This window comes from Salvelinus fontinalis, chromosome 10, assembly GCF_029448725.1.
Source record: "Salvelinus fontinalis isolate EN_2023a chromosome 10, ASM2944872v1, whole genome shotgun sequence".
Taxonomy (NCBI): Eukaryota; Metazoa; Chordata; class Actinopteri; order Salmoniformes; family Salmonidae; genus Salvelinus; species Salvelinus fontinalis.
In genome coordinates, this window is record NC_074674.1 from 49,640,609 (window position 1) to 49,665,593 (window position 24,985).

The window sequence follows — 24,985 nt, forward strand, 5'->3', positions numbered from 1 at the left end:
TTAAATACAGCAACTACAATTTGTGGGGGCAACTGCCACAAGCAGGAAAAAGGATGAGGTGGCCGAGTGGTTAAAGCGATGGACTGCTAATCCATTGTGCTATGCACGCATGGGTTCGAATCCCATCCTCATCGTACCTACAATGAAAGTTTGGTTTTGTATGGCATTGTAAGATTTTGACTCTGGCAAACACTGATAAGATGGCCCACTGCGACCGCAAAAGCACAGGACTTGGTATCTGAGTGGTGAAGCCGATGAACTACATGTGTGGATTGGAACACAAACATCTTCGCAAAACAGATGTTTTGTCTTCTCTTGCATGGCCCCACATGAATATAGAATCCCTGCACAATCCTAGAGCAAACTGATAAGATTCAGGAATTGAAGAATAGCTTTACCAAGGGCAACCCCAACGGTGGGATTTGAACCGAAACCTCCCCACACTTAATCAAGCACTGTACACCATTCGGCCTGACAACACAATTGTTAAATGTCTCGATGGGATCGACACATGGCCCTGCAATTGCTATGCTTAACTCTCTTTGATTTCAATCAAGGGTTTAAATTACAGCAACTACAGTTTGTGGGGGCAACTGCCACAACAGGAACAAGGATATGGTGGCCGAGTGGTTAAGGCGATGGACTGCTAATCCATTGTGCTATGCACGCATGGGTTCGAATCCCATCCTCATCGTGTGCACGAAAAAAGATTGGTTTTGTATGCCATTGGAAGATTTTGACTCTGGCTAACATTGATAAGATGGCCCACTGCCACCGCGAAAGCACAGGACTTGGTATCTGAGTGGTGAAGCCGATGAACTACATGTGTGGATTGGAACACAAACATCTTCGCAAAACAGATGTTTTTTCTTCTCTTGCATGGCCCCACATGAATAAAGAATCCCTGCACAATCCTAGAGCGACTGATAAGATTCAGAAATTGAAGAATAGCTTTACCAAGGGCAACCTCAATGGTGGGATATGAACCGAAACCTCCCCACACTTAATCAAGCACTGTAGACAACTCGGCCTGACAACACATTTTTTAAATGTCTCGATGGGATCGACACATGGCCCTGCAATTGCTATGCTTAACTTTCATTGATTTCAATCAAGGGTTTAAATACAGCAACTACAATTTGTGGGGGCAACTGCCACAAGCAGGAAAAAGGATGAGGTGTCCGAGTGGTTAAGGCGATGGACTGCTAATCCATTGTGCTATGCACGCATGGGTTCGAAGCCCATCCTCATCTTGTGCACAAAAAAAGATTGGTTTTGTATGCCATTGGAAGATTTTGACTCTGGCTAACATTGATAAGATGGCCCACTGCCACCGCGAAAGCACAGGACTTGGTATCTGAGTGGTGAAGCCGATGAACTACATGTGTGGATTGGAACACAAACATCTTCGCACAACAGATGTTTTTTCTTCTCTTGCATGGCCCCACGTGAATATAGAATCCCTGCACAATCCTATAGCGACTGATAAGATTCAGGAATTGAAGAATAGCTTTACCAAGGGCAACCTCAACGGTGGGATTGGAACCGAAACCTCCCCACACTTAATCAAGCACTGTACACCACTCGGCCTGACAACACAATTGTTAAATGTCTCGATGGGATCGACACATGACCCTGCAATTGCTATGCTTAACTCTCTTTGATTTCAATCAAGGGTTTAAATTACAGCAACTACAGTTTGTGTGGGCAACTGCCACAAGACTGAAATAGGATGAGGTGGCCGAGTGGTTAAGGTGATGGACTGCTAATCCATTGTGCTATGCACGCATGGGTTCGAATCCAATCCTCATCGTGTGCACAAAAAAAGATTGGTTTTGTATGGCATTGGAAGATTTTGACTCTGGCAAACATTGATAAGATGGCCCACTGCGACCACGAAAGCACAGGACTTGGTATCTGAGTGGTGAAGCCGATGAACTACATGTGTGGATTGGAACACAAACATCTTCGCAAAACAGATGTTTTTTCTTCTCTTGCATGGCCCCACATGAATAAAGAATCCCTGCACAATCCTAGAGCGACTGATAAGATTCAGAAATTGAAGAATAGCTTTACCAAGGGCAACCTCAATGGTGGGATATGAACCGAAACCTCCCCACACTTAATCAAGCACTGTACACCACTCGGCCTGACAACACAATTGTTAAATGTCTCGATGGGATCGACACATGACCCTGCAATTGCTATGCTTAACTCTCTTTGATTTCTATCAAGGGCTTAAATACAGCAACTACAATTTGTGGGGGCAACTGCCAGAAGCAGGAACAAGGATGAGGTGGCCGAGTGGTTAAGGCGATGGACTGCTAATCCATTGTGCTATGCAAGCACGGGTTTGAAGCCCATCCTCATCGTGTGCACAAAAAAAGATTGGTTTTGTATGCCATTGGAAGATTTTGACTCTGGCTAACATTGATAAGATGGCCCACTGCCACCGCGAAAGCACAGGACTTGGTATCTGAGTGGTGAAGCCGATGAACTACATGTGTGGATTGGAACACAAACATCTTCGCAAAACAGATGTTTTTTCTTCTCTTGCATGGCCCCACATGAATAAAGAATCCCTGCACAATCCTAGAGCGACTGATAAGATTCAGAAATTGAAGAATAGCTTTACCAAGGGCAACCTCAAAGGTGGGATATGAACCGAAACCTCCCCACACTTAATCAAGCACTGTACACCACTCGGCCTGACAACACATTTTTTAAATGTCTCGATGGGATCGACACATGACCCTGCAATTGCTATGCTTAACTTTCATTGATTTCAATCAAGGGTTTAAATACAGCAACTACAATTTGTGGGGGCAACTGCCACAAGCAGGAAAAAGGATGAGGTGGCCGAGTGGTTAAGGCGATGGACTGCTAATCCATTGTGCTATGCATGCATGGGTTTGAATCCCATCCTCATCGTACCTACAATAAAACTTTGGTTTTGTATTGCATTGGAAGATTTTGACTCTGGCAAACACTGATAAGATGGCCCACTGCGACCACGAAAGCACAGGACTTGGTATCTGAGTGGTGAAGCCGATGAACTACATGTGTGGATTGGAACACAAACATCTTCGCAAAACAGATGTTTTTTCTTCTCTTGCATGGCCCCACATGAATACAGAATCCCTGCACAATCCTAGAGCAAACTGATAAGATTCAGGAATTGAAGAATAGCTTTACCAAGGGCAACCTCAACGGTGGGATTTGAACCGAAACCTCCCCACACTTAATCAAGCACTGTACACCACTCGGCCTGACAACACAATTGTTAAATGTCTCGATGGGATCGACACATGGCCCTGCAATTGCTATGCTTAACTCTCTTTGATTTCAATCAAGGGTTTAAATACAGCAACTACAGTTTGTGGGGGCAACTGCCACAAGACTGAAATAGGATGAGGTGGCCGAGTGGTTAAGGTGATGGACTGCTAATCCATTGTGCTATGCAAGCATGGGTTCGAATCCCGTCCTCATCGTGTGCACAAAAAAAGATTGGTTTTGTATGGCATTGGAAGATTTTGACTCTGGCAAACACTGATAAGATGGCCCACTGCGACCACGAAAGCACAGGACTTGGTATCTGAGTGGTGAAGCCGATGAACTACATGTGTGGATTGGAACACAAACATCTTCGCAAAACAGATGTTTTGTCTTCTCTTGCATGGCCCCACATGAATATAGAATCCCTGCACAATCCTAGAGCAAACTGATAAGATTCAGGAATTGAAGAATAGCTTTACCAAGGGCAACCTCAACGGTGGGATTTGAACCGAAACCTCCCCACACTTAATCAAGCACTGTACACCACTCGGCCTGACAACACAATTGTTAAATGTCTCGATGGGATCGACACATGGCCCTGCAATTGCTATGCTTAACTCTCTTTGATTTCAATCAAGGGTTTAAATTACAGCAACTACAGTTTGTGGGGGCAACTGCCACAACAGGAACAAGGATATGGTGGCCGAGTGGTTAAGGCGATGGACTGCTAATCCATTGTGCTATGCACGCATGGGTTTGAATCCCATCCTCATCGTGTGCACAAAAAAAGATTGGTTTTGTATGCCATTGGAAGATTTTGACTCTGGCTAACATTGATAAGATGGCCCACTGCCACCGCGAAAGCACAGGACTTGGTATCTGAGTGGTGAAGCCGATGAACTACATGTGTGGATTGGAACACAAACATCTTCGCAAAACAGATGTTTTTTCTTCTCTTGCATGGCCCCACATGAATAAAGAATCCCTGCACAATCCTAGAGCGACTGATAAGATTCAGAAATTGAAGAATAGCTTTACCAAGGGCAACCTCAATGGTGGGATATGAACCGAAACCTCCCCACACTTAATCAAGCACTGTAGACAACTCGGCCTGACAACACATTTTTTAAATGTCTCGATGGGATCGACACATGGCCCTGCAATTGCTATGCTTAACTTTCATTGATTTCAATCAAGGGTTTAAATACAGCAACTACAATTTGTGGGGGCAACTGCCACAAGCAGGAAAAAGGATGAGGTGGCCGAGTGGTTAAGGCGATGGACTGCTAATCCATTGTGCTATGCACGCATGGGTTCGAATCCCATCCTCATCTTGTGCACAAAAAAAGATTGGTTTTGTATGCCATTGGAAGATTTTGACTCTGGCTAACATTGATAAGATGGCCCACTGCCACCGCGAAAGCACAGGACTTGGTATCTGAGTGGTGAAGCCGATGAACTACATGTGTGGATTGGAACACAAACATCTTCGCACAACAGATGTTTTTTCTTCTCTTGCATGGCCCCACGTGAATATAGAATCCCTGCACAATCCTATAGCGACTGATAAGATTCAGGAATTGAAGAATAGCTTTACCAAGGGCAACCTCAACGGTGGGATTGGAACCGAAACCTCCCCACACTTAATCAAGCACTGTACACCACTCGGCCTGACAACACAATTGTTAAATGTCTCGATGGGATCGACACATGACCCTGCAATTGCTATGCTTAACTCTCTTTGATTTCAATCAAGGGTTTAAATTACAGCAACTACAGTTTGTGTGGGCAACTGCCACAAGACTGAAATAGGATGAGGTGGCCGAGTGGTTAAGGCGATGGACTGCTAATCCATTGTGCTATGCACGCATGGGTTCGAATCCCATCCTCATCGTGTGCACAAAAAAAGATTGGTTTTGTATGGCATTGGAAGATTTTGACTCTGGCAAACACTGATAAGATGGCCCACTGCGACCGCGACAGCACAGGACTTGGTATCTGAGTGGTGAAGCCGATGAACTACATGTGTCCATTGGAACACAAACATCTTCGCACAACAGATGTTTTTTCTTCTCTTGCATGGCCCCACGTGAATATAGAATCCCTGCACAATCCTATAGCGACTGAAAAGATTCAGGAATTGAAGAATAGCTTTACCAAGGGCAACCTCAACGGTGGGATTTGAACCGAAACCTCCCCACACTTAATCAAGCACTGTACACCACTCGGCCTGACAACACAATTGTTAAATGTCTCGATGGGATCGACACATGACCCTGCAATTGCTATGCTTAACTCTCTTTGATTTCAATCAAGGGTTTAAATACAGCAACTACAATTTGTGGGGGCAACTGCCACAAGCAGGAACAAGGATGAGGTGGCGGAGTGGTTAAGGCGATGGACTGCTAATCCATTGTGCTATGCATGCATGGGTTTGAATCCCATCCTCATCGTACCTACAATAAAACTTTGGTTTTGTATGGCATTGGAAGATTTTGACTCTGGCAAACACTGATAAGATGGCCCACTGCGACCACGAAAGCACAGGACTTGGTATCTGAGTGGTGAAGCCGATGAACTACATGTGTGGATTGGAACACAAACATCTTCGCAAAACAGATGTTTTGTCTTCTCTTGCATGGCCCCACATGAATATAGAATCCCTGCACAATCCTAGAGCAAACTGATAAGATTCAGGAATTGAAGAATAGCTTTACCAAGGGCAACCTCAACGGTGGGATTTGAACCGAAACCTCCCCACACTTAATCAAGCACTGTACACCACTCGGCCTGACAACACAATTGTTAAATGTCTCGATGGGATCGACACATGGCCCTGCAATTGCTATGCTTAACTCTCTTTGATTTCAATCAAGGGTTTAAATTACAGCAACTACAGTTTGTGGGGGCAACTGCCACAACAGGAACAAGGATATGGTGGCCGAGTGGTTAAGGCGATGGACTGCTAATCCATTGTGCTATGCACGCATGGGTTCGAATCCCATCCTCATCGTGTGCACAAAAAAAGATTGGTTTTGTATGCCATTGGAAGATTTTGACTCTGGCTAACATTGATAAGATGGCCCACTGCCACCGCGAAAGCACAGGACTTGGTATCTGAGTGGTGAAGCCGATGAACTACATGTGTGGATTGGAACACAAACATCTTCGCAAAACAGATGTTTTTTCTTCTCTTGCATGGCCCCACATGAATAAAGAATCCCTGCACAATCCTAGAGCGACTGATAAGATTCAGAAATTGAAGAATAGCTTTACCAAGGGCAACCTCAATGGTGGGATATGAACCGAAACCTCCCCACACTTAATCAAGCACTGTAGACAACTCGGCCTGACAACACATTTTTTAAATGTCTCGATGGGATCGACACATGGCCCTGCAATTGCTATGCTTAACTTTCATTGATTTCAATCAAGGGTTTAAATACAGCAACTACAATTTGTGGGGGCAACTGCCACAAGCAGGAAAAAGGATGAGGTGGCCGAGTGGTTAAGGCGATGGACTGCTAATCCATTGTGCTATGCACGCATGGGTTCGAATCCCATCCTCATCTTGTGCACAAAAAAAGATTGGTTTTGTATGCCATTGGAAGATTTTGACTCTGGCTAACATTGATAAGATGGCCCACTGCCACCGCGAAAGCACAGGACTTGGTATCTGAGTGGTGAAGCCGATGAACTACATGTGTGGATTGGAACACAAACATCTTCGCACAACAGATGTTTTTTCTTCTCTTGCATGGCCCCACGTGAATATAGAATCCCTGCACAATCCTATAGCGACTGATAAGATTCAGGAATTGAAGAATAGCTTTACCAAGGGCAACCTCAACGGTGGGATTGGAACCGAAACCTCCCCACACTTAATCAAGCACTGTACACCACTCGGCCTGACAACACAATTGTTAAATGTCTCGATGGGATCGACACATGACCCTGCAATTGCTATGCTTAACTCTCTTTGATTTCAATCAAGGGTTTAAATTACAGCAACTACAGTTTGTGTGGGCAACTGCCACAAGACTGAAATAGGATGAGGTGGCCGAGTGGTTAAGGTGATGGACTGCTAATCCATTGTGCTATGCACGCATGGGTTCGAATCCCATCCTCATCGTGTGCACAAAAAAAGATTGGTTTTGTATGGCATTGGAAGATTTTGACTCTGGCAAACACTGATAAGATGGCCCACTGCGACCGCGAAAGCACAGGACTTGGTATCTGAGTGGTGAAGCCGATGAACTACATGTGTCCATTGGAACACAAACATCTTCGCACAACAGATGTTTTTTCTTCTCTTGCATGGCCCCACGTGAATAAAGAATCCCTGCACAATCCTAGAGCGACTGATAAGATTCAGAAATTGAAGAATAGCTTTACCAAGGGCAACCTCAACGGTGGGATTTGAACCGAAACCTCCCCACACTTAATCAAGCACTGTACACCACTCGGCCTGACAACACATTTTTTAAATGTCTCGATGAGATCGACACATGGCCCTGCAATTGCTATGCTTAACTTTCATTGATTTCAATCAAGGGTTTAAATACAGCAACTACAATTTGTGGGGGCAACTGCCACAAGCAGGAACAAGGATGAGGTGGCCGAGTGGTTAAGGCGATGGACTGCTAATCCATTGTGCTATGCATGCATGGGTTTGAATCCCATCCTCATCGTACCTACAATAAAACTTTGGTTTTGTATGGCATTGGAAGATTTTGACTCTGGCAAACACTGATAAGATGGCCCACTGCGACCACGAAAGCACAGGACTTGGTATCTGAGTGGTGAAGCCGATGAACTACATGTGTGGATTGGAACACAAACATCTTCGCAAAACAGATGTTTTGTCTTCTCTTGCATGGCCCCACATGAATATAGAATCCCTGCACAATCCTAGAGCAAACTGATAAGATTCAGGAATTGAAGAATAGCTTTACCAAGGGCAACCTCAACGGTGGGATTTGAACCGAAACCTCCCCACACTTAATCAAGCACTGTACACCACTCGGCCTGACAACACAATTCTTAAATGTCTCGATGGGATCGACACATGGCCCTGCAATTGCTATGCTTAACTCTCTTTGATTTCAATCAAGGGTTTAAATACAGCAACTACAATTTGTGGGGGCAACTGCCACAAGCAGGAACAAGGATGAGGTGGCCGAGTGGTTAACCTGTTGGGGATGGGGGCGCTGTTTAGACTATTTATGCTAATTTGGCTAATTTTTTAAACGGCTTCCCACAAAATCCTTGATCGTACAATATGCATATTATTATTATTATTGGATAGAAAACAGTCTATAGTTTCTATAGGAGTTGAAATTTTGTCTCTAAGTGGAACAGAGCCCATTCTACAGCAATTTCCCTGACATGGAGTCAGATTTGAGAAATGTTGGCCACTCTTCTGAAGTCAGTTATAAGGGCACTGTCGTTGCTATGACTATACGGACACTTCTTACGTCTTCCCCTGGATGCCTTTACGTGATGACGATTCCAACGGGGTCGATTGCGCGTTCACAGGCCCTACAAATGAAAAAACCCTGAAGCTAGTCATTCTTTGGGAGCTGCGCCATGAGCCTAGAGGACACCGGCGCGCACCTGTTCCAAGCGTTAGTTTAGCCTGTTATATTTCTCCGGTCATCTTTTCACTCGTTATAGGAGTTAAAAACATCATAAGGTAGTTAATTTAAAGCGTTTTATAGCAATTTATATCCGTTTAGTGCGATTTTGGGACATTTATTTTTGCAACGATGTGAAAAGTTGGGCACGCTTTTCAGTTCATCCCGAACGCAGTTGACATTTCCACATGGCAAGAGGACAGCTTTCCACCAAAAGACGATTTCTCCCAAGAAAGGATCCTTTGCCCAAGATACTGATGGAAGAACAGCTCAAGGTAGGACATTTTTATTATGATAAATCGTGTTTCTGTCGAAACATTTTAGTGGCTTAGGACGCCATGTTTTTTGACGTAGCTTCGCTTGGCGCAAACTGTATTGAAAAGTAAGGATAAATTAAAAAATGTAATAACGCAATTGTATTAAGAATTAAATTGTCTATCAATCCCTGTCCACCCTATATTTTTTAGTCACGTTTATGAGTATTTATGTATAAGAGTAGATCACTGTCTAAGTGGCGCAAGGACTTTTTCTTTACCAGCTTGTCTACATTTCACATTGTCTAACCATGATTTTGGTGGCTAAATATAAACATTTTCGATCAAACTGTATATGCATGTTGTAATGTGATGTTACAGGAGTGTCATCGGAAGAATTCTGAGAAGGTTAGTGAAAAAATTAATATCTTTTGGCGATGTTGACTTTTATCGCTCACTTTGGCTAGAATCAATGCTGGGCTGCTAATTGCTATGTGCTAAGCTAATATAACGATTTATTGTGTTTTCGCTGTAAGACACTTAGAAAATCTGAAATATTGTCTGTATTCACAGGATCTGTGTCTTTCGATTCGTGTATGCTGTGTATTTTTACGAAATGTTTGATGATTAGTAGTTAGGTAAACACGTTGCTCATTGTAATTATTCTAGTCCATTTGTGATGGTGGGTGCAATTGTAAACTATGCCATCTACCTGAAATATGCACTTTTTTCTAACAAAACCTATCCCATACCATAAATATGTTATCAGACTGTCATCTAATGAGTTTTTTTGTTGGTTAGGGGCTATAAATATCTTAGTTTAGCCGAATTGGTGATGGCTACTGGTGTTGGTGGACAAATAAAAGATGGTGGATTATGCTAATGTGTTTTTAAGTAATAGATGTACATCTTTACATATTGTGTCTTCCCTGTAAAACATTTTAAAAATCGGAAATGTTGACTGGATTCACAAGATCTGTGTCTTTCATTAGCTGTATTGGACTTTAATGTGTGAAAGTTAAATATTTTAAAAAAATATTTTTTTTGAATTTCGCGGCACTGGTTTTTCAGTGGGGGGGGGGGGGGGTGTGCCGCTAGCGCCACGCTGATCCTAGACAGGTTAAGGCGATGGACTGCTAATCCATTGTGCTATGCATGCATGGGTTCGAATCCCATCCTCATCGTGTGCACAAAAAAAGATTGGTTTTGTATGCCATTGGAAGATTTTGACTCTGGCTAACATTGATAAGATGGCCCACTGCCACCGCGAAAGCACAGGACTTGGTATCTGAGTGGTGAAGCCGATGAACTACATGTGTGGATTGGAACACAAACATCTTCGCAAAACAGATGTTTTTTCTTCTCTTGCATGGCCCCACATGAATAAAGAATCCCTGCACAATCCTAGAGCGACTGATAAGATTCAGAAATTGAAGAATAGCTTTACCAAGGGCAACCTCAACGGTGGGATATGAACCGAAACCTCCCCACACTTAATCAAGCACTGTAGACCACTCGGCCTGACAACACATTTTTTAAATGTCTCGATGGGATCGACACATGGCCCTGCAATTGCTATGCTTAACTTTCATTGATTTCAATCAAGGGTTTAAATACAGCAACTACAATTTGTGGGGGCAACTGCCACAAGCAGGAAAAAGGATGAGGTGGCCGAGTGGTTAAGGCGGTGGACTGCTAATCCATTGTGCTATGCAAGCATGGGTTTGAATCACATCCTCATCGTACCTACAATAAAACTTTGGTTTTGTATTGCATTGGAAGATTTTGACTCTGGCAAACACTGATAAGATGGCCCACTGCGACCACGAAAGCACAGGACTTGGTATCTGAGTGGTGAAGCCGATGAACTACATGTGTGGATTGGAACACAAACATCTTCGCAAAACAGATGTTTTGTCTTCTCTTGCATGGCCCCACATGAATATAGAATCCCTGCACAATCCTAGAGCAAACTGATAAGATTCAGGAATTGAAGAATAGCTTTACCAAGGGCAACCTCAACGGTGGGATTTGAACCGAAACCTCCCCACACTTAATCAAGCACTGTACACCACTCGGCCTGACAACACAATTGTTAAATGTCTCGATGGGATCGACACATGGCCCTGCAATTGCTATGCTTAACTCTCTTTGATTTCAATCAAGGGTTTAAATACAGCAACTACAGTTTGTGGGGGCAACTGCCACAAGACTGAAATAGGATGAGGTGGCCGAGTGGTTAAGGTGATGGACTGCTAATCCATTGTGCTATGCACGCATGGGTTCGAATCCCGTCCTCATCGTGTGCACAAAAAAAGATTGGTTTTGTATGGCATTGGAAGATTTTGACTCTGGCAAACACTGATAAGATGGCCCACTGCGACCGCGAAAGCACAGGACTTGGTATCTGAGTGGTGAAGCCGATGAACTACATGTGTCCATTGGAACACAAACATCTTCGCACAACAGATGTTTTTTCTTCTCTTGCATGGCCCCACGTGAATATAGAATCCCTGCACAATCCTATAGCGACTGATAAGATTCAGGAATTGAAGAATAGCTTTACCAAGGGCAACCTCAACGGTGGGATTTGAACCGAAACCTCCCCACACTTAATCAAGCACTGTACACCACTCGGCCTGACAACACAATTGTTAAATGTCTCGATGGGATCGACACATGACCCTGCAATTGCTATGCTTAACTCTCTTTGATTTCAATCAAGGGTTTAAATACAGCAACTACAATTTGTGGGGGCAACTGCCACTAGCAGGAACAAGGATGAGGTGGCGGAGTGGTTAAGGCGATGGACTGCTAATCCATTGTGCTATGCACGCATGGGTTCGAATCCCATCCTCATCGTGTGCACAAAAAAATATTGGTTTTGTATGGCATTGGAAGATTTTGACTCTGGCAAACACTGATAAGATGGCCCACTGCGACCGCGACAGCACAGGACTTGGTATCTGAGTGGTGAAGCCGATAAACTACATGTGTCCATTGGAACACAAACATCTTCGCACAACAGATGTTTTTTCTTCTCTTGCATGGCCCCACGTGAAAATAGAATCCCTGCACAATCCTATAGCGACTGAAAAGATTCAGGAATTGAAGAATAGCTTTACCAAGGGCAACCTCAACGGTGGGATTTGAACCGAAACCTCCCCACACTTAATCAAGCACTGTACACCACTCGGCCTGACAACACATTTGTTAAATGTCTCGATGGGATCGACACATGACCCTGCAATTGCTATGCTTAACTCTCTTTGATTTCAATCAAGGGTTTAAATACAGCAACTACAATTTGTGGGGGCAACTGCCACAAGCAGGAACAAGGATGAGGTGGCGGAGTGGTTAAGGCGATGGACTGCTAATCCATTGTGCTATGCATGCATGGGTTTGAATCCCATCCTCATCGTACCTACAATAAAACTTTGGTTTTGTATGGCATTGGAAGATTTTGACTCTGGCTAACATTGATAAGATGGCCCACTGCGACCACGAAAGCACAGGACTTGGTATCTGAGTGGTGAAGCCGATGAACTACATGTGTGGATTGGAACACAAACATCTTCGCAAAACAGATGTTTTGTCTTCTCTTGCATGGCTCCACATGAATATAGAATCCCTGCACAATCCTAGAGCAAACTGATAAGATTCAGGAATTGAAGAATAGCTTTACCAAGGGCAACCTCAACGGTGGGATTTGAACCGAAACCTCCCCACACTTAATCAAGCACTGTACACCACTCGGCCTGACAACACAATTGTTAAATGTCTCGATGGGATCGACACATGGCCCTGCAATTGCTATGCTTAACTCTCTTTGATTTCAATCAAGGGTTTAAATTACAGCAACTACAGTTTGTGTGGGCAACTGCCACAAGACTGATATAGGATGAGGTGGCCGAGTGGTTAAGGCGATGGACTGCTAATCCATTGTGCTATGCACGCATGGGTTCGAATCCCATCCTCATCGTGTGCACAAAAAAAGATTGGTTTTGTATGGCATTGGAAGATTTTGACTCTGGCAAACACTGATAAGATGGCCCACTGCGACCGCGAAAGCACAGGACTTGGTATCTGAGTGGTGAAGCCGATGAACTACATGTGTCCATTGGAACACAAACATCTTCGCAAAACAGATGTTTTTTCTTCTCTTGCATGGCCCCACATGAATAAAGAATCCCTGCACAATCCTAGAGCGACTGATAAGATTCAGAAATTGAAGAATAGCTTTACCAAGGGCAACCTCAACGGTGGGATATGAACCGAAACCTCCCCACACTTAATCAAGCACTGTAGACCACTCGGCCTGACAACACATTTTTTAAATGTCTCGATGGGATCGACACATGGCCCTGCAATTGCTATGCTTAACTTTCATTGATTTCAATCAAGGGTTTAAATACAGCAACTACAATTTGTGGGGGCAACTGCCACAAGCAGGAAAAAGGATGAGGTGGCCGAGTGGTTAAGGCGGTGGACTGCTAATCCATTGTGCTATGCAAGCATGGGTTTGAATCACATCCTCATCGTACCTACAATAAAACTTTGGTTTTGTATTGCATTGGAAGATTTTGACTCTGGCAAACACTGATAAGATGGCCCACTGCGACCACGAAAGCACAGGACTTGGTATCTGAGTGGTGAAGCCGATGAACTACATGTGTGGATTGGAACACAAACATCTTCGCAAAACAGATGTTTTGTCTTCTCTTGCATGGCCCCACATGAATATAGAATCCCTGCACAATCCTAGAGCAAACTGATAAGATTCAGGAATTGAAGAATAGCTTTACCAAGGGCAACCTCAACGGTGGGATTTGAACCGAAACCTCCCCACACTTAATCAAGCACTGTACACCACTCGGCCTGACAACACAATTGTTAAATGTCTCGATGGGATCGACACATGGCCCTGCAATTGCTATGCTTAACTCTCTTTGATTTCAATCAAGGGTTTAAATACAGCAACTACAGTTTGTGGGGGCAACTGCCACAAGACTGAAATAGGATGAGGTGGCCGAGTGGTTAAGGTGATGGACTGCTAATCCATTGTGCTATGCACGCATGGGTTCGAATCCCGTCCTCATCGTGTGCACAAAAAAAGATTGGTTTTGTATGGCATTGGAAGATTTTGACTCTGGCAAACACTGATAAGATGGCCCACTGCGACCGCGAAAGCACAGGACTTGGTATCTGAGTGGTGAAGCCGATGAACTACATGTGTCCATTGGAACACAAACATCTTCGCACAACAGATGTTTTTTCTTCTCTTGCATGGCCCCACGTGAATATAGAATCCCTGCACAATCCTATAGCGACTGATAAGATTCAGGAATTGAAGAATAGCTTTACCAAGGGCAACCTCAACGGTGGGATTTGAACCGAAACCTCCCCACACTTAATCAAGCACTGTACACCACTCGGCCTGACAACACAATTGTTAAATGTCTCGATGGGATCGACACATGACCCTGCAATTGCTATGCTTAACTCTCTTTGATTTCAATCAAGGGTTTAAATACAGCAACTACAATTTGTGGGGGCAACTGCCACTAGCAGGAACAAGGATGAGGTGGCGGAGTGGTTAAGGCGATGGACTGCTAATCCATTGTGCTATGCACGCATGGGTTCGAATCCCATCCTCATCGTGTGCACAAAAAAATATTGGTTTTGTATGGCATTGGAAGATTTTGACTCTGGCAAACACTGATAAGATGGCCCACTGCGACCGCGACAGCACAGGACTTGGTATCTGAGTGGTGAAGCCGATAAACTACATGTGTCCATTGGAACACAAACATCTTCGCACAACAGATGTTTTTTCTTCTCTTGCATGGCCCCACGTGAAAATAGAATCCCTGCACAATCCTATAGCGACTGAAAAGATTCAGGAATTGAAGAATAGCTTTACCAAGGGCAACCTCAACGGTGGGATTTGAACCGAAACCTCCCCACACTTAATCAAGCACTGTACACCACTCGGCCTGACAACACATTTGTTAAATGTCTCGATGGGATCGACACATGACCCTGCAATTGCTATGCTTAACTCTCTTTGATTTCAATCAAGGGTTTAAATACAGCAACTACAATTTGTGGGGGCAACTGCCACAAGCAGGAACAAGGATGAGGTGGCGGAGTGGTTAAGGCGATGGACTGCTAATCCATTGTGCTATGCATGCATGGGTTTGAATCCCATCCTCATCGTACCTACAATAAAACTTTGGTTTTGTATGGCATTGGAAGATTTTGACTCTGGCTAACATTGATAAGATGGCCCACTGCGACCACGAAAGCACAGGACTTGGTATCTGAGTGGTGAAGCCGATGAACTACATGTGTGGATTGGAACACAAACATCTTCGCAAAACAGATGTTTTGTCTTCTCTTGCATGGCTCCACATGAATATAGAATCCCTGCACAATCCTAGAGCAAACTGATAAGATTCAGGAATTGAAGAATAGCTTTACCAAGGGCAACCTCAACGGTGGGATTTGAACCGAAACCTCCCCACACTTAATCAAGCACTGTACACCACTCGGCCTGACAACACAATTGTTAAATGTCTCGATGGGATCGACACATGGCCCTGCAATTGCTATGCTTAACTCTCTTTGATTTCAATCAAGGGTTTAAATTACAGCAACTACAGTTTGTGTGGGCAACTGCCACAAGACTGATATAGGATGAGGTGGCCGAGTGGTTAAGGCGATGGACTGCTAATCCATTGTGCTATGCACGCATGGGTTCGAATCCCATCCTCATCGTGTGCACAAAAAAAGATTGGTTTTGTATGGCATTGGAAGATTTTGACTCTGGCAAACACTGATAAGATGGCCCACTGCGACCGCGAAAGCACAGGACTTGGTATCTGAGTGGTGAAGCCGATGAACTACATGTGTCCATTGGAACACAAACATCTTCGCACAACAGATGTTTTTTCTTCTCTTGCATGGCCCCACGTGAATAAAGAATCCCTGCACAATCCTAGAGTGACTGATAAAATTCAGAAATTGAAGAATAGCTTTACCAAGGGCAACCTCAATGGTGGTATATGAACCGAAACCTCCCCACACTTAATCAAGCACTGTAGACCACTCGGCCTGACAACACATTTTTTAAATGTCTCGATGGGATCGACACATGGCCCTGCAATTGCTATGCTTAACTCTCTTTGATTTCAATCAAGGGTTTAAATTACAGCAACTACAGTTTGTGTGGGCAACTGCCACAAGCAGGAACAAGGATGAGGTGGCCGAGTGGTTAAGGTGATGGACTGCTAATCCATTGTGCTATGCACGCATGGGTTCGAATCCCATGCTCATCGTGTGCACAAAAAAAGATTGGTTTTGTATGCCATTGGAAGATTTTGACTCTGGCTAACATTGATAAGATGGCCCACTGCGACCACGAAAGCACAGGACTTGGTATCTGAGTGGTGAAGCCGATGAACTACATGTGTGGATTGGAACACAAACATCTTCGCAAAACAGATGTTTTGTCTTCTCTTGCATGGCCCCACATGAATATAGAATCCCTGCACAATCCTAGAGCAAACTGATAAGATTCAGAAATTGAAGAATAGCTTTACCATGGGCAACCTCAACGGTGGGATATGAACCGAAACCTCCCCACACTTAATCAAGCACTGTAGACCACTCGGCCTGACAACACATTTTTTAAATGTCTCGATGGGATCGACACATGGCCCTGCAATTGCTATGCTTAACTTTCATTGATTTCAATCAAGGGTTTAAATACAGCAACTACAATTTGTGGGGGCAACTGCCACAAGCAGGAAAAAGGATGAGGTGGCCGAGTGGTTAAGGCGATGGACTGCTAATCCATTGTGCTATGCATGCATGGGTTTGAATCCCATCCTCATCGTACCTACAATAAAACTTTGGTTTTGTATGGCATTGGAAGATTTTGACTCTGGCAAACACTGATAAGATGGCCCACTGCGACCACGAAAGCACAGGACTTGGTATCTGAGTGGTGAAGCCGATGAACTACATGTGTGGATTGGAACACAAACATCTTCGCAAAACAGATGTTTTGTCTTCTCTTGCATGGCCCCACATGAATATAGAATCCCTGCACAATCCTAGAGCAAACTGATAAGATTCAGGAATTGAAGAATAGCTTTACCAAGGGCAACCTCAACGGTGGGATTTGAACCGAAACCTCCCCACACTTAATCAAGCACTGTACACCACTCGGCCTGACAACACAATTGTTAAATGTCTCGATGGGATCGACACATGGCCCTGCAATTGCTATGCTTAACTCTCTTTGATTTCAATCAAGGGTTTAAATTACAGCAACTACAGTTTGTGGGGGCAACTGCCACAAGACTGAAATAGGATGAGGTGGCCGAGTGGTTAAGGCGATGGACTGCTAATCCATTGTGCTATGCACGCATGGGTTCGAATCCCATCCTCATCGTGTGCACAAAAAAAGATTGGTTTTGTATGGCATTGGAAGATTTTGACTCTGGCAAACACTGATAAGATGGCCCACTGCGACCGCGACAGCACAGGACTTGGTATCTGAGTGGTGAAGCCGATGAACTACATGTGTCCATTGGAACACAAACATCTTCGCACAACAGATGTTTTTTCTTCTCTTGCATGGCCCCACGTGAATATAGAATCCCTGCACAATCCTATAGCGACTGAAAAGATTCAGGAATTGAAGAATAGCTTTACCAAGGGCAACCTCAACGGTGGGATTTGAACCGAAACCTCCCCACACTTAATCAAGCACTGTACACCACTCGGCCTGACAACACATTTGTTAAATGTCTCGATGGGATCGACACATGACCCTGCAATTGCTATGCTTAACTCTCTTTGATTTCAATCAAGGGTTTAAATACAGCAACTACAATTTGTGGGGGCAACTGCCACAAGCAGGAACAAGGATGAGGTGGCGGAGTGGTTAAGGCGATGGACTGCTAATCCATTGTGCTATGCATGCATGGGTTTGAATCCCATCCTCATCGTACCTACAATAAAACTTTGGTTTTGTATGGCATTGGAAGATTTTGACTCTGGCTAACATTGATAAGATGGCCCACTGCGACCACGAAAGCACAGGACTTGGTATCTGAGTGGTGAAGCCGATGAACTACATGTGTGGATTGGAACACAAACATCTTCGCAAAACAGATGTTTTGTCTTCTCTTGCATGGCCCCACATGAATATAGAATCCCTGCACAATCCTAGAGCAAACTGATAAGATTCAGGAATTGAAGAATAGCTTTACCAAGGGCAACCTCAACGGTGGGATTTGAACCGAAACCTCCCCACACTTAATCAAGCACTGTACACCACTCGGCCTGACAACACAATTGTTAAATGTCTCGATGGGATCGACACATGGCCCTGCAATTGCTATGCTTAACTCTCTTTGATTTCAATCAAGGGTTTAAATTACAGCAACTACAGTTTGTGTGGGCAACTGCCACAAGACTGAAATAGGATGAGGTGGCCGAGTGGTTAAGGCGATGGACTGCTAATCCATTGTGCTATGCACGCATGGGTTCGAATCCCATCCTCATCGTGTGCACAAAAAAAGATTGGTTTTGTATGGCATTGGAAGATTTTGACTCTGGCAAACACTGATAAGATGGCCCACTGCGACCGCGAAAGCACAGGACTTGGTATCTGAGTGGTGAAGCCGATGAACTACATGTGTCCATTGGAACACAAACATCTTCGCACAACAGATGTTTTTTCTTCTCTTGCATGGCCCCACGTGAATAAAGAATCCCTGCACAATCCTAGAGCGACTGATAAGATTCAGAAATTGAAGAATAGCTTTACCAAGGGCAACCTCAATGGTGGTATATGAACCGAAACCTCCCCACACTTAATCAAGCACTGTAGACCACTCGGCCTGACAACACATTTTTTAAATGTCTCGATGGGATCGACACATGGCCCTGCAATTGCTATGCTTAACTCTCTTTGATTTCAATCAAGGGTTTAAATTACAGCAACTACAGTTTGTGTGGGCAACTGCCACAAGCAGGAAGAAGGATGAGGTGGCCGAGTGGTTAAGGTGATGGACTGCTAATCCATTGTGCTATGCACGCATGGGTTCGAATCCCATCCTCATCGTGTGCACAAAAAAAGATTGGTTTTGTATGCCATTGGAAGATTTTGACTCTGGCTAACATTGATAAGATGGCCCACTGCGACCACGAAAGCACAGGACTTGGTATCTGAGTGGTGAAGCCGATGAACTACATGTGTGGATTGGAACACAAACATCTTCGCAAAACAGATGTTTTGTCTTCTCTTGCATGGCCCCACATGAATATAGAATCCCTGCACAATCCTAGAGCAAACTGATAAGATTCAGGAATTGAAGAATAGCTTTACCAAGGGCAACCTCAACGGTGGGATTTGAACCGAAACCTCCCCACACTTAATCAAGCACTGTACACCACTCGGCCTGACAACACAATTGTTAAATGTCTCGATGGGATCGACACATGGCCCTGCAATTGCTATGCTTAACTCTCTTTGATTTCAATCAAGGGTTTAAATTACAGCAACTACAGTTTGTGGGGGCAACTGCCACAAGACTGAAATAGGATGAGGTGGCCGAGTGGTTAAGGCGATGGACTGCTAATCCATTGTGCTATGCACGCATGGGTTCGAATCCCATCCTCATCGTGTGCACAAAAAAAGATTGGTTTTGTATGGCATTGGAAGATTTTGACTCTGGCAAACACTGATAAGATGGCCCACTGCGACCACGAAAGCACAGGACTTGGTATCTGAGTGGTGAAGCCGATGAACTACATGTGTGGATTGGAACACAAACATCTTCGCAAAACAGATGTTTTGTCTTCTCTTGCATGGCCCCACATGAATATAGAATCCCTGCACAATCCTAGAGCAAACTGATAAGATTCAGGAATTGAAGAATAGCTTTACCAAGGGCAACCTCAACGGTGGGATTTGAACCGAAACCTCCCCACACTTAATCAAGCACTGTAGACCACTCGGCCTGACAACACAATTGTTAAATGTCTCGATGGGATCGACACATGGCCCTGCAATTGCTATGCTTAACTCTCTTTGATTTCAATCAAGGGTTTAAATTACAGCAACTACAATTTGTGGGGGCAACTGCCACAACCAGGAAAAAGGATGAGGTGGCCGAGTGGTTAAGGCGATGGACTGCTAATCCATTGTGCTATGCATGCATGGGTTTGAATCCCATCCTCATCGTACCTACAATAAAACTTTGGTTTGTATGGCATTGGAAGATTTTGACTCTGGCAAACATTGATAAGATGGCCCACTGCCACCGCGAAAGCACAGGACTTGGTATCTGAGTGGTGAAGCCGATGAACTACATGTGTGGATTGGAACACAAACATCTTCGCACAACAGATGTTTTTTCTTCTCTTGCATGGCCCAACGTGAATATAGAATCCCTGCACAATCCTATAGCGACTGATAAGATTCAGGAATTGAAGAATAGCTTTACCAAGGGCAACCTCAACGGTGGGATTTGAACCGAAACCTCCCCACACTTAATCAAGCACTGTACACCACTCGGCCTGACAACACAATTGTTAAATGTCTCGATGGGATCGACACATGGCCCTGCAATTGCTATGCTTAACTCTCTTTGATTTCAATCAAGGGTTTAAATTACAGCAACTACAGTTTGTGGGGGCAACTGCCACAAGACTGAAATAGGATGAGGTGGCCGAGTGGTTAAGGCGATGGACTACTAATCCATTGTGCTATGCACGCATGGGTTCGAATCCCATCCTCATCGTGTGCACAAAAAAAGGTTGGTTTTGTATGGCATTGGAAGATTTTGACTCTGGCAAACACTGATAAGATGGCCCACTGCGACCGCGAAAGCACAGGACTTGGTATCTGAGTGGTGAAGCCGATGAACTACATCTGTCCAATGGAACACAAACATCTTCGCACAACAGATGTTTTTTCTTCTCTTGCATGGCCCCACGTGAATAAAGAATCCCTGCACAATCCTAGAGCGACTGATAAGATTCAGAAATTGAAGAATAGCTTTACCAAGGGCAACCTCAACGGTGGGATATGAACCGAAACCTCCCCACACTTAATCAAGCACTGTAGACCACTCGGCCTGACAACACATTTTTTAAATGTCTCGATGGGATCGACACATGGCCCTGCAATTGCTATGCTTAACTTTCATTGATTTCAATCAAGGGTTTAAATACAGCAACTACAATTTGTGGGGGCAACTGCCACAAGCAGGAAAAAGGATGAGGTGGCCGAGTGGTTAAGGCGATGGACTGCTAATCCATTGTGCTATGCATGCATGGGTTTGAATCCCATCCTCATCGTACCTACAATAAAACTTTGGTTTTGTATGGCATTGGAAGATTTTGACTCTGGCAAACACTGATAAGATGGCCCACTGCGACCACGAAAGCACAGGACTTGGTATCTGAGTGGTGAAGCCGATGAACTACATGTGTGGATTGGAACACAAACATCTTCGCAAAACAGATGTTTTGTCTTCTCTTGCATGGCCCCACATGAATATAGAATCCCTGCACAATCCTAGAGCAAACTGATAAGATTCAGGAATTGAAGAATAGCTTTACCAAGGGCAACCTCAACGGTGGGATTTGAACCGAAACCTCCCCACACTTAATCAAGCACTGTACACCACTCGGCCTGACAACACAATTGTTAAATGTCTCGATGGGATCGACACATGGCCCTGCAATTGCTATGCTTAACTCTCTTTGATTTCAATCAAGGGTTTAAATTACAGCAACTACAGTTTGTGGGGGCAACTGCCACAAGACTGAAATAGGATGAGGTGGCCGAGTGGTTAAGGCGATGGACTGCTAATCCATTGTGCTATGCACGCATGGGTTCGAATCCCATCCTCATCGTGTGCACAAAAAAAGATTGGTTTTGTATGGCATTGGAAGATTTTGACTCTGGCAAACACTGATAAGATGGCCCACTGAGACCGCGACAGCACAGGACTTGGTATCTGAGTGGTGAAGCCGATGAACTACATGTGTCCATTGGAACACAAACATCTTCGCACAACAGATGTTTTTTCTTCTCTTGCATGGCCCCACGTGAATATAGAATCCCTGCACAATCCTATAGCGACTGAAAAGATTCAGGAATTGAAGAATAGCTTTACCAAGGGCAACCTCAACGGTGGGATTTGAACCGAAACCTCCCCACACTTAATCAAGCACTGTACACCACTCGGCCTGACAACACATTTGTTAAATGTTTCGATGGGATCGACACATGACCCTGCAATTGCTATGCTTAACTCTCTTTGATTTCAATCAAGGGTTTAAATACAGCAACTACAATTTGTGGGGGCAACTGCCACAAGCAGGAACAAGGATGAGGTGGCGGAGTGGTTAAGGCGATGGACTGCTAATCCATTGTGCTATGCATGCATGGGTTTGAATCCCATCCTCATCGTACCTACAATAAAACTTTGGTTTTGTATGGCATTGGAAGATTTTGACTCTGGCTAACATTGATAAGATGGCCCACTGCGACCACGAAAGCACAGGACTTGGTATCTGAGTGGTGAAGCCGATGAACTACATGTGTGGATTGGAACACAAACATCTTCGCAAAACAGATGTTTTGTCTTCTCTTGCATGGCCCCACATGAATATAGAATCCCTGCACAATCCTAGAGCAAACTGATAAGATTCAGGAATTGAAGAATAGCTTTACCAAGGGCAACCTCAACGGTGGGATTTGAACCGAAACCTCCCCACACTTAATCAAGCACTGTACACCACTCGGCCTGACAACACAATTGTTAAATGTCTCGATGGGATCGACACATGGCCCTGCAATTGCTATGCTTAACTCTCTTTGATTTCAATCAAGGGTTTAAATTACAGCAACTACAGTTTGTGTGGGCAACTGCCACAAGACTGAAATAGGATGAGGTGGCCGAGTGGTTAAGGCGATGGACTGCTAATCCATTGTGCTATGCACGCATGGGTTCGAATCCCATCCTCATCGTGTGCACAAAAAAAGATTGGTTTTGTATGGCATTGGAAGATTTTGACTCTGGCAAACACTGATAAGATGGCCCACTGCGACCGCGAAAGCACAGGACTTGGTATCTGAGTGGTGAAGCGGATGAACTACATGTGTCCATTGGAACACAAACATCTTCGCACAACAGATGTTTTTTCTTCTCTTGCATGGCCCCACGTGAATAAAGAATCCCTGCACAATCCTAGAGCGACTGATAAGATTCAGAAATTGAAGAATAGCTTTACCAAGGGCAACCTCAATGGTGGTATATGAACCGAAACCTCCCCACACTTAATCAAGCACTGTAGACCACTCGGCCTGACAACACATTTTTTAAATGTCTCGATGGGATCGACACATGGCCCTGCAATTGCTATGCTTAACTCTCTTTGATTTCAATCAAGGGTTTAAATTACAGCAACTACAGTTTGTGTGGGCAACTGCCACAAGCAGGAACAAGGATGAGGTGGCTGAGTGGTTAAGGCGATGGACTGCTAATCCATTGTGCTATGCACGCATGGGTTCGAATCCCATCCTCATCGTGTGCATAAAAAAAGATTGGTTTTGTATGCCATTGGAAGATTTTGACTCTGGCTAACATTGATAAGATGGCCCACTGCGACCACGAAAGCACAGGACTTGGTATCTGAGTGGTGAAGCCGATGAACTACATGTGTGGATTGGAACACAAACATCTTCGCAAAACAGATGTTTTGTCTTCTCTTGCATGGCCCCACATGAATATAGAATCCCTGCACAATCCTAGAGCAAACTGATAAGATTCAGGAATTGAAGAATAGCTTTACCAAGGGCAACCTCAACGGTGGGATTTGAACCGAAACCTCCCCACACTTAATCAAGCACTGTACACCACTCGGCCTGACAACACAATTGTTAAATGTCTCGATGGGATCGACACATGGCCCTGCAATTGCTATGCTTAACTCTCTTTGATTTCAATCAAGGGTTAAATTACAGCAACTACAGTTTGTGTGGGCAACTGCCACAAGACTGAAATAGGATGAGGTGGCCGAGTGGCTAAGGCGATAGACTGCTAATCCATTGTGCTATGCACGCATGGGTTCGAATCCCATCCTCATCGTGTGCACAAAAAAAGATTGGTTTTGTATGGCATTGGAAGATTTTGACTCTGGCAAACACTGATAAGATGGCCCACTGCGACCGCGAAAGCACAGGACTTGGTATCTGAGTGGTGAAGCCGATGAACTACATGTGTCCATTGGAACACAAACATCTTCGCACAACAGATGTTTTTTCTTCTCTTGCATGGCCCCACGTGAATAAAGAATCCCTGCACAATCCTAGAGCGACTGATAAGATTCAGAAATTGAAGAATAGCTTTACCAAGGGCAACCTCAATGGTGGTATATGAACCGAAACCTCCCCACACTTAATCAAGCACTGTAGACCACTCGGCCTGACAACACATTTTTTAAATGTCTCGATGGGATCGACACATGGCCCTGCAATTGCTATGCTTAACTCTCTTTGATTTCAATCAAGGGTTTAAATTACAGCAACTACAGTTTGTGTGGGCAACTGCCACAAGCAGGAACAAGGATGAGGTGGCCGAGTGGTTAAGGCGATGGACTGCTAATCCATTGTGCTATGCACGCATGGGTTCGAATCCCATCCTCATCGTGTGCACAAAAAAAGATTGGTTTTGTATGCCATTGGAAGATTTTGACTCTGGCTAACATTGATAAGATGGCCCACTG

The 24,985-nt window shown here is 44.3% G+C and overlaps 32 non-coding genes across 32 annotated transcripts; all 32 read left to right on the plus strand.

Moving 5' to 3' along the window:
• Positions 1–52: 52 nt before the first annotated feature.
• On the plus strand, positions 53–134 carry trnas-gcu (transfer RNA serine (anticodon GCU)). The gene has a single exon. It is a non-coding gene; the product is annotated as a tRNA-Ser (tRNA).
• A 478-nt stretch (positions 135–612) lies between these two features.
• On the plus strand, positions 613–694 carry trnas-gcu (transfer RNA serine (anticodon GCU)). The gene has a single exon. It is a non-coding gene; the product is annotated as a tRNA-Ser (tRNA).
• A 1,037-nt stretch (positions 695–1,731) lies between these two features.
• On the plus strand, positions 1,732–1,813 carry trnas-gcu (transfer RNA serine (anticodon GCU)). Its single transcript has one exon. It is a non-coding gene; the product is annotated as a tRNA-Ser (tRNA).
• A 1,036-nt stretch (positions 1,814–2,849) lies between these two features.
• On the plus strand, positions 2,850–2,931 carry trnas-gcu (transfer RNA serine (anticodon GCU)). Its single transcript has one exon. It is a non-coding gene; the product is annotated as a tRNA-Ser (tRNA).
• Positions 2,932–3,409: 478 nt separating this feature from the next.
• Positions 3,410–3,491, plus strand: trnas-gcu (transfer RNA serine (anticodon GCU)). Its single transcript has one exon. It is a non-coding gene; the product is annotated as a tRNA-Ser (tRNA).
• Positions 3,492–3,969: 478 nt separating this feature from the next.
• On the plus strand, positions 3,970–4,051 carry trnas-gcu (transfer RNA serine (anticodon GCU)). Its single transcript has one exon. It is a non-coding gene; the product is annotated as a tRNA-Ser (tRNA).
• Positions 4,052–4,528: 477 nt separating this feature from the next.
• On the plus strand, positions 4,529–4,610 carry trnas-gcu (transfer RNA serine (anticodon GCU)). The gene has a single exon. It is a non-coding gene; the product is annotated as a tRNA-Ser (tRNA).
• A 478-nt stretch (positions 4,611–5,088) lies between these two features.
• Positions 5,089–5,170, plus strand: trnas-gcu (transfer RNA serine (anticodon GCU)). Its single transcript has one exon. It is a non-coding gene; the product is annotated as a tRNA-Ser (tRNA).
• Positions 5,171–6,207: 1,037 nt separating this feature from the next.
• trnas-gcu (transfer RNA serine (anticodon GCU)) lies at positions 6,208–6,289 on the plus strand. The gene has a single exon. It is a non-coding gene; the product is annotated as a tRNA-Ser (tRNA).
• Positions 6,290–6,766: 477 nt separating this feature from the next.
• trnas-gcu (transfer RNA serine (anticodon GCU)) lies at positions 6,767–6,848 on the plus strand. Its single transcript has one exon. It is a non-coding gene; the product is annotated as a tRNA-Ser (tRNA).
• Positions 6,849–7,326: 478 nt separating this feature from the next.
• trnas-gcu (transfer RNA serine (anticodon GCU)) lies at positions 7,327–7,408 on the plus strand. Its single transcript has one exon. It is a non-coding gene; the product is annotated as a tRNA-Ser (tRNA).
• A 477-nt stretch (positions 7,409–7,885) lies between these two features.
• Positions 7,886–7,967, plus strand: trnas-gcu (transfer RNA serine (anticodon GCU)). Its single transcript has one exon. It is a non-coding gene; the product is annotated as a tRNA-Ser (tRNA).
• A 3,420-nt stretch (positions 7,968–11,387) lies between these two features.
• Positions 11,388–11,469, plus strand: trnas-gcu (transfer RNA serine (anticodon GCU)). Its single transcript has one exon. It is a non-coding gene; the product is annotated as a tRNA-Ser (tRNA).
• Positions 11,470–11,946: 477 nt separating this feature from the next.
• On the plus strand, positions 11,947–12,028 carry trnas-gcu (transfer RNA serine (anticodon GCU)). The gene has a single exon. It is a non-coding gene; the product is annotated as a tRNA-Ser (tRNA).
• A 1,038-nt stretch (positions 12,029–13,066) lies between these two features.
• trnas-gcu (transfer RNA serine (anticodon GCU)) lies at positions 13,067–13,148 on the plus strand. Its single transcript has one exon. It is a non-coding gene; the product is annotated as a tRNA-Ser (tRNA).
• Positions 13,149–14,185: 1,037 nt separating this feature from the next.
• On the plus strand, positions 14,186–14,267 carry trnas-gcu (transfer RNA serine (anticodon GCU)). The gene has a single exon. It is a non-coding gene; the product is annotated as a tRNA-Ser (tRNA).
• A 477-nt stretch (positions 14,268–14,744) lies between these two features.
• trnas-gcu (transfer RNA serine (anticodon GCU)) lies at positions 14,745–14,826 on the plus strand. Its single transcript has one exon. It is a non-coding gene; the product is annotated as a tRNA-Ser (tRNA).
• A 1,038-nt stretch (positions 14,827–15,864) lies between these two features.
• On the plus strand, positions 15,865–15,946 carry trnas-gcu (transfer RNA serine (anticodon GCU)). The gene has a single exon. It is a non-coding gene; the product is annotated as a tRNA-Ser (tRNA).
• Positions 15,947–16,424: 478 nt separating this feature from the next.
• trnas-gcu (transfer RNA serine (anticodon GCU)) lies at positions 16,425–16,506 on the plus strand. Its single transcript has one exon. It is a non-coding gene; the product is annotated as a tRNA-Ser (tRNA).
• Positions 16,507–16,984: 478 nt separating this feature from the next.
• On the plus strand, positions 16,985–17,066 carry trnas-gcu (transfer RNA serine (anticodon GCU)). The gene has a single exon. It is a non-coding gene; the product is annotated as a tRNA-Ser (tRNA).
• Positions 17,067–17,545: 479 nt separating this feature from the next.
• On the plus strand, positions 17,546–17,627 carry trnas-gcu (transfer RNA serine (anticodon GCU)). The gene has a single exon. It is a non-coding gene; the product is annotated as a tRNA-Ser (tRNA).
• A 1,038-nt stretch (positions 17,628–18,665) lies between these two features.
• On the plus strand, positions 18,666–18,747 carry trnas-gcu (transfer RNA serine (anticodon GCU)). Its single transcript has one exon. It is a non-coding gene; the product is annotated as a tRNA-Ser (tRNA).
• Positions 18,748–19,225: 478 nt separating this feature from the next.
• Positions 19,226–19,307, plus strand: trnas-gcu (transfer RNA serine (anticodon GCU)). Its single transcript has one exon. It is a non-coding gene; the product is annotated as a tRNA-Ser (tRNA).
• A 479-nt stretch (positions 19,308–19,786) lies between these two features.
• Positions 19,787–19,868, plus strand: trnas-gcu (transfer RNA serine (anticodon GCU)). The gene has a single exon. It is a non-coding gene; the product is annotated as a tRNA-Ser (tRNA).
• Positions 19,869–20,347: 479 nt separating this feature from the next.
• trnas-gcu (transfer RNA serine (anticodon GCU)) lies at positions 20,348–20,429 on the plus strand. The gene has a single exon. It is a non-coding gene; the product is annotated as a tRNA-Ser (tRNA).
• Positions 20,430–20,906: 477 nt separating this feature from the next.
• trnas-acu (transfer RNA serine (anticodon ACU)) lies at positions 20,907–20,988 on the plus strand. Its single transcript has one exon. It is a non-coding gene; the product is annotated as a tRNA-Ser (tRNA).
• A 477-nt stretch (positions 20,989–21,465) lies between these two features.
• On the plus strand, positions 21,466–21,547 carry trnas-gcu (transfer RNA serine (anticodon GCU)). Its single transcript has one exon. It is a non-coding gene; the product is annotated as a tRNA-Ser (tRNA).
• Positions 21,548–22,026: 479 nt separating this feature from the next.
• trnas-gcu (transfer RNA serine (anticodon GCU)) lies at positions 22,027–22,108 on the plus strand. Its single transcript has one exon. It is a non-coding gene; the product is annotated as a tRNA-Ser (tRNA).
• A 1,038-nt stretch (positions 22,109–23,146) lies between these two features.
• trnas-gcu (transfer RNA serine (anticodon GCU)) lies at positions 23,147–23,228 on the plus strand. Its single transcript has one exon. It is a non-coding gene; the product is annotated as a tRNA-Ser (tRNA).
• A 478-nt stretch (positions 23,229–23,706) lies between these two features.
• Positions 23,707–23,788, plus strand: trnas-gcu (transfer RNA serine (anticodon GCU)). The gene has a single exon. It is a non-coding gene; the product is annotated as a tRNA-Ser (tRNA).
• Positions 23,789–24,266: 478 nt separating this feature from the next.
• On the plus strand, positions 24,267–24,348 carry trnas-gcu (transfer RNA serine (anticodon GCU)). The gene has a single exon. It is a non-coding gene; the product is annotated as a tRNA-Ser (tRNA).
• Positions 24,349–24,826: 478 nt separating this feature from the next.
• Positions 24,827–24,908, plus strand: trnas-gcu (transfer RNA serine (anticodon GCU)). The gene has a single exon. It is a non-coding gene; the product is annotated as a tRNA-Ser (tRNA).
• Positions 24,909–24,985: the final 77 nt, after the last annotated feature.